The sequence below is a fragment of the Ornithorhynchus anatinus genome, chromosome 11, assembly GCF_004115215.2.
Source record: "Ornithorhynchus anatinus isolate Pmale09 chromosome 11, mOrnAna1.pri.v4, whole genome shotgun sequence".
Classification (NCBI taxonomy): Eukaryota; Metazoa; Chordata; class Mammalia; order Monotremata; family Ornithorhynchidae; genus Ornithorhynchus; species Ornithorhynchus anatinus.
In genome coordinates, this window is record NC_041738.1 from 45,697,079 (window position 1) to 45,704,732 (window position 7,654).

General features: G+C 43.8%; 1 non-coding gene across 1 annotated transcript; it reads left to right on the plus strand.

The window, feature by feature from the left end:
* The first annotated feature begins 7,015 nt into the window (after nt 1–7,015).
* LOC114815379 lies at nt 7,016–7,153 on the plus strand. The gene has a single exon (XR_003763141.1). It is a non-coding gene; the product is annotated as a small nucleolar RNA SNORA7 (small nucleolar RNA).
* Nucleotides 7,154–7,654: the final 501 nt, after the last annotated feature.

The following is a 7,654-nucleotide window of genomic DNA, read 5'->3' on the forward strand; positions in this document are numbered from 1 at the left end:
TGATCTGATCTGATCGTAACATATGTACCCAAGTGTTTGGCAAATAATACACGCTGAAAAAATACCACAATTATTATAATTATTTCCATGAGTCTCAAGCCTGGCCTCTCTGAGATGCCTGCCAAAGGATAATTGCTGGAAATTCCTTTCATTTTCCACTTGCTTTCCATTGCTGTGGCACATTCCCATAGTGGCAGGAGATAGCCCCACCAGAGCAATGAATTCCACCTAACTCATAGGGAGGTACAGGGAGGTACAGTGGGTAGAACCCTGCATGGGTCCTGACAGATCCTGAGCTGCTGGATCTCAGTGCTGCTTAAGCCATACATGAACTTAGGTCAAGCCAGAATTTGGGCCTAGCTCACTTCTCCCCGACACTGCTCAGCTAGCACAGCTGCTCTTGTGGGCTGCTTGCTGCTATGATAATAACAGCAATAATAATAATAATAATTGTGGTGTTGGTTAAGGGCTTAAAAAGCACCGCACTCAGTGCTGGGATAATCTCCAGATAATCTGGTCGGACAGTCTCTGTCCTACATGGGGCTCAAGCTATGGTTACAGCAACTCAATGGATATCTGCACACGAGTGGAACTCCCACCTGAGCACGGCAGCCCCCTATGGTAATTTGGTCTGGGCCTGCTTCTGGTCTGATGGTACCCAGCTATCATGCCGAGGTTCCCCTGACCAGAACCTGGTCAAGGGGCCGGTGGAAACTGGTCCAAACTGGACTGGGTTTAGCATTAGGCCATTCCACCTTGATCCCCCAGATTCAGGTTATGGGGAAGCTATGAATCAATCCTGATCCAAGAAGGCCTCTACAGTGTGCAAAGGAGCAAATGGAAATTCTATTTCTGCTTCTACCGCTAACCACTAACAGCGTGACCTTAGGAACTCACTCATCATCTTGGTTCCCTCCCCTTGAATGGAGCTTAGGGCTGGATGGACATTAACAATGGAAGACTCCAGATATCTAAAGATGGGTTAAGTCCCACTGTTGCTGCTGAGTTGACTCTTAGCTTCACACTCCTGGCCATAGCTAAATGCAGTAGATAGGCCACCCCACTCATCCTTGGCAATGTACTCTTACCCTAAACTAAATGCCCCACTTCTCCCAAAGTCCCCACCTTGGTCTTGATCCTCTAACATGACAAAATGGCCAGCTCTGTGGTGGTTTTAGAGATGTGAACAATCTTCTAAGGGGAACTGGATCAAGCCTATCAATCTCATTTCAACTCATAGGCTCCCACAACCCACCCACAGAAAACCACAACTTTCTATCATGCCAGATTTATATTTCACCTTCAAAACCTATCTGGAGAAGCACATAAGACCCTGGAGCGAGAAAAGGTGTTGGAAATGTTTTTGTAAAACAAACTGAGAAATCGAGTACGACTGTCTATATAGAAACCAACCTCGCCTCAGTTTCAGGTAGATGAAACCAAGAAAAATATAGCTGGTGGGGGGTGGGGGGAGGAGGGAAGGGAGCATTCCTTGGTTTCACTGGTGAACCACATTATTATTTTTCAAATTCTCAAAATTGGAAGGGTGGTGATGTGGTTGGGGTGGAGGGGGAAGAATGGAGAATGCACACTTGTTTCCATCTGATTAGCCATGGAATACATATTCAACCAATCGGATTCAGTTCTTCATTCAAAATTCCATCTTTTCCTTTTATGGTTATTGTTTGTCACTCACGAGTGTGATTGGTTAGTTCCATTCAACCAACAAAACACTGTGCCCTGTTTTAGAAATTACTATTAGAAAATCTCAAAGTTTTAGCTCTGGGGAGCCTGAGTGTTGTACTCGGCATCTTCGGAAACTATTTTGCCAGCTTATCAGAGCAAATCTAACACAGGTAGAAAAGATTTCACACAATCAGCCTGGGTTTACTGGTACAAACAGTATCTGACTCCTTAGCCGGCAAGGGGTTGAGGCTTGTTGGAGAATGTGCTCCCAAGAAAGGATTGGCTTTATTATTTGAGGGAATAGAGAGGAAGGGGAACATGGAAAAGGAGAGAGTAAAATGGCTAAGGAGAGTAAAGAAGGATAATTTTAGGACAAGGATCCCTGTTGCAAGTCAGGATCCAAGGGACATAAAGCCAAAGGTTGAGGTGGGCAGAAAGGGTATATTTCCTGAAAGACTGAGTCCTTGTGTTTGTATACTAATAGGTCAGTTGTCAATTGCTCCACAGAATCTAACTAAGAAGCCCTGCACCACCCCCATCCCTAAGAGCTGCCTGGCTTCTGAAGACATCCTGAAGCCCCTTAGGCTGGTCTTAGGCTGGTGTGGCAGGAATGAGAGAGATGGGAAGGCCTGGTGTGATGATGGCTGAGTTCCCAGGGTAATCCCAAAGTCAGAATGAACAATATGTGATTCAAAAATATTGACCCTGACAGCACAGCACAATTCCTATTAGTAAATTGAACTATTGAGTTTGTCCAGGGTATATTCAGGGACCAACTGAACTTTCTCACAAGAAAAACACCTTCAAAAAGGTATGCCTGCCCTGGGCAGATTTGGCCTGGGCATCTAAGCCAGTGCACATAGTAAGGGCTCAATAAATACCCTTGATTGATATTGAAGTTCTTCCGAAGATGAATCCTCCCTTCACCTTTAACCATCAGAAGATCTTACCCCGTGCTGCAGATGGCTTTGAAGTAAATGGATACGAACTGAATTTGAGATTCCCAATTACCATCTTACCACCGACCATGAGAAATCCAGAGTTAGCACTCAAAAGAGAATGGAGGCTGGGAGTGAAGAGTTTTGCCCCTGATCCTGCCCCTGATTCTGATCCTGCAACCTTCCTATCCAATCAAAAAATCAATTGCATTATTGAGCACTTAATATGTGCAGAGCACTGTACTAAACACTTGGGAGAGTACTTCATAACAGAGTTGGTAGACACATTCCCTCCCCACAGTGAGGTTACAGTCTAGCAGGGAGTCCAAGAGAGAACTGTGTTCTGAGACACTGGTGGTGACTGCAGAGATAAGATTAGGTGGTGGTTGTCTGGAGGTCAAAATAAGGAGCACCTTCTACCCCACCACATAACAAAGAGAAGAGAGGCATTTGATTCTAACCAGACTAAAATCAGATTAAAGCGGTTATCTCTTTCCCTGATAGTGAAAGCCCCATATGGTCAAATTTGTTTCAACCAATCAGTCATATTTATTGAGCACTTACTGTATATTGAGCACTGTTCTATGTGTTTGGAAGAGTACAATATAACCACATTCCTTGCCCCCAAGGAACTCACAGTATAGAGGTGCCTGCACCTCTAAATTAAGGTCTAGGATGATGATAACCAAATAAATAAGTCTTTTCCCTTCACTCTCTAGGACTAAGGACAGTCTTTAGATCTTTCACCATCAAACCTTGTATTATTTTCTCTAATATTTGTTCAAATTTTGTTCAAATATTTGTTCAAACAGCGTTGCTTTCTCAGACTTCTGAGAATAAATTCCTCTCTCCAGTTCTTTCTCTGGGCCCTGTTAGGGTGTCCTAATTGGTCCTGAGTTGGGATAGAAGATCTCAGACTCTGTCGTCACACACGATCCCAAGCACAGTCCTCATTAAGATAACTCCAAGGATTCTGGGGCAGAACAGCCTACCTGATAAAAAAGAACCCAAGATAAAGAATGGGGAACCTCAGAATGACTGTGTAGAAGGACCCATGATGAACTCCATCTGAGTTCCCTAAAGCATCTTAACTTATTACTGGGCTACATGGCAGCAAGGGATAAGCGATCTGTAGGGGTTCTTGGAGTGGATAATGTTTGGGGCTAATGTTCTGAAGCTTGTTGGAAGTTAAGCTCTCCAGGAAAGATTTGATTTGTTACTTGAGGGAGTAGAAAGGAAAGGTGAGATGGAAGAGGTGCAGTGTGGATGAGTGGATAGGGCATGGGCCTGGGAGTCAGAAAGACCTGGGTTCTAATCCCAGCTCTGCCACCTGTCTGCTGTGTGACTGGCAAGTCTTCTCTGCGCCTCAGTTACTCATCTGTAAAATGGAGATTAAGACCCGTGATCCACATGTGGGACACAGACCGTGTCCAACCTGATTAACTCTTATCTACCCCAGTGCTTAGTACAGCACCTGGCACATAGTTAATGGTTAAGAAATGCCATAAAAAAGAGGAGAGAGTAAAATGACTAGGAAGAGTAGAGAAGGATACTCTGGGGGCATGAATCCCAGTCATTTGCAAATTTGGGTCAAGAATAACAACTCTGTGCACAAATTCATTGGCTTGATGCTCTACACACATTAGATATTCAGGAAATAATGATGCTAATGATGGGTTGAACCCTTTTCTTGGTGGGTTTTTTTTTAATTTTCCTACCTTTCTAATTTTCCAGATCGCTTAATTCAAGGACTGTATATATCACATTCGTTGGAATGACACACACACCTAGTTTGTTTAAATATACAATTCCACTGGCTTTATCACATCCTGAAGACTGCTATCTCTTTCTACAGCTAATGTGGGTTCCACCCACATCATGAATTATGGAATGGGCAAGGTCACAGAGGTATCTGCTGAAGAGGTCTCATAGAGATTTTGTGTTTTGTGTCCCAAGCTGCACCATCCACCTCTGCCAGTGCACTGTTGATGACAGGTTAATTCTTCCCTTGCCCCTTCTTTAAGCTCAAAAGACCCCCTATGGTTGTCATTTCAAATTTTCCATCTCCACATTAGGCTCCTTAAAAACAGAGTCAAGTGTTTTCTTTTTTTGCCTATTCCCCAAGGCACTACCCTACCTCTGACCCTCAGTAAATACTGTGGAGACCAATCCTTGCCTGTTGGCCTCTATGTTGTTGAGGACTCAGGAATACCTTTCAGCAGCCTCCTTGATGCCTGAGGAGTCCTCTATAAGAATGCACCGCTCACCCCATGGTGAGCAAGGGGTTAGAAAAAGCATCAAGGGGTTAGAAAGTTATCTTTCACCCACACTCCTACATAAGAATGGAATCTCTTTGTCAGCAGCATTGTTTTTGAAGCCAAAGGGCAGTTGTGCCTGCGGAGCACACACATACACACACACACACACACACACACACGCACCCACACACATTAACATATACCCCCCCACACACACACACAGACGCACACAATATGACAGGCCTTCCCTCACCTTTTTGTATTCTAATTTTCCTTCCTGGCAATCAATGATAGTGGTTGAGAAAATAACCCAACCTGGACAGGAACCATAACACTGGAATGCTTGAATCAAACCCTTAGCTTTTAAATTAGCATGATGAATTGATTTCTCAAGTATGGCTGAGTCCTGGTATCATTTCCTAGCAGTCCTGAATCCTGTCCTTAATCCCTAGAAATTGTCCAGCTATAGTGACTCATGGACTCTTGGAGCTTGGTGTGAGGATGGTAAAATTCTGAGAACATTCCAGATGGGAAAGAGTGGGATGGACAGGAGATGACTTCTACCCAAATAACTCTCTGAGATTTTTCCCTGTCATCAGACCAGTTGAGAGAAAAGCATACAATGGAAGGAAAAGGAAATGAAACCCTGGGGTCTTGTGGAGAAAATTTGACCTGGCCGTCAGAGAGATTGAATTCCACTCTGGATTATGCGACCTTGGGCAAGTCACTTACTTTCTCTGTCCAACAGGGATCTTGTATCTACTCCAGCTCTTAGTACAGTGTCTGGCACATAATAAGTGTTTAAAAAATTTCACTGAGAAAATATGGCTTCCAAAATTGGCTAACATTACCTCTGGTAACTTAAAGCTGGTAGAAATGAGCTCACGGTGAAACTTCCCTACTTTCAGTCTTTTAAACTGTATATAATAATGCAGTGTTATGTGCCCTACTCATTTTAAAGGGATATGCAGTTCATACTAACAACACCATGTGCATGAAGTATTTTGAGCTTTACCAAAGATAGCTTTTAGATATCTACAAGGGATCATCTAATCAAAAGATATAGATGTTGATAGAGACCAAGGCTCCTCTGTGGTTTGTGACAGGAGACTCCATCATCATAGGTGCACAGATAATTTTCCAAATCAAGCAATCATATTTATTGAGCACTTACTTTGTACAGAGAGCCATAATTATTATTGTTATTATTACTAAGTGCTTGGGAGAGTACAATATAACAGAATTAATGGACGCGTTCTTTGCCCACAGTGAGTTTACAGAGTAGAGGGAGCTAATCTATTCACAAGGGCTCTGAACTTCACTCTGTTTACTGAGGTTGCTCAAAGGACCCCAGTTCTAGCACTTAGAACTGTGCTTGACAAATAGTAAGCACAATAAATATCATAAAAAAGGACAATACAAAGGATTAACATACAAGAGAGTTTCTGGAATCTGGAATCTTTTAGGCCTGATGGGGGTTCCCCCACCCAAGCTGGAAAATGAGCCCTCAGGGAGGCTGACATATGCAGGGGATCTCCCTCTGAAACTCTCCAACCCCCTTGGAAAATTTAACTAAAGGTGACTATTGTTTGGTGCTTATAGCGTAATGTGGGAGAGACAGAATCTTTGGTGCCTTTATTCTAAGTCACAAGGCAGAAACACATGTTTTTAATGGTACATGTTAAGCGCTTAATGCATGCCAAGCACTGTTCTAAGCAGTGGGGTAGATAAAAGGGAATCAGGGTGTCCCACGTGGAGCTCACAATATTAATCCCCATTTTACAGATGCGGTAACTGAGACACAGTGAAGTGCAGTGATTTGCCCAGGGTCACCCAGCAGTCTAGTGACAGAGTCAGAACTAGAACCCAGGTCCTTCTGATTCAAGGGCCTTGCTCTACCTGAATCTTCTGCTTCTCAGTGTAAATGTGGATGCCACAAATGACTCTGAAAGCAAATGTGAACCAAAAAAACTTCCCACTTAAATCCTGACCAGTTTGGAATTGAAATCACTGGATCCTGGGAGTTCCAGGTCTACCTGACTACTGATCCTGTCTCTATGACTCCTGTCACCTTGACAGCATTTGGTAGCAAAGCTTAATTAGACCTATTATGCGTTGGAGTAGATACACGATCCCCTCTCAGGGTCACACCTGGAGAGTGTCCAGTACTCTACCAGTCTCGACTACAGGAGGGAGAGTCAAGCAGAGGCATATCCATTCCATTCCTAGTTTGGGCAGTGGCTAGCGAGTGGAAGGCAATCTGCTACAAGTCAAAACTCACCTATGTTGGGCAGCAGCGGCTCGGTAGAGAGTCCAGGGTGGAGACTCAAGTTTACTGTGCGGAAGGAGGCAGTGGTAAATCACTTCCGGATTTTGACCAAGAAAACTCTACGGATAGAGTAGAGAGAGATGTGTCCATGTTGTCTCTATGGGTCAGAAATGACTTGACGGCATAAAACAGGACAGGATACAAGATAATCTGGGTCTAAGGAGAGGGAGCATGGCTATTGAATTCCCATTTTATAGATGAGGAAACTGAGGTACGGAGAAGTAATAATAATAATAATGTTGGTATTTGTTAAGTGCTTACTATGTGCCGAGCACTGTTCTAAGCGCTGGGGTAGACACAGGGGAATCAGGTTGTCCCACATGGGGCTCACAGTCTTAATCCCCATTTTACAGATGAGGTAACTGAGGCACCGAGAAGTTAAGTGACTTGCCCAAAGTCACACAGCTGACAAGTGGTAGAGCCCGGGTTCGAACCCATGACCT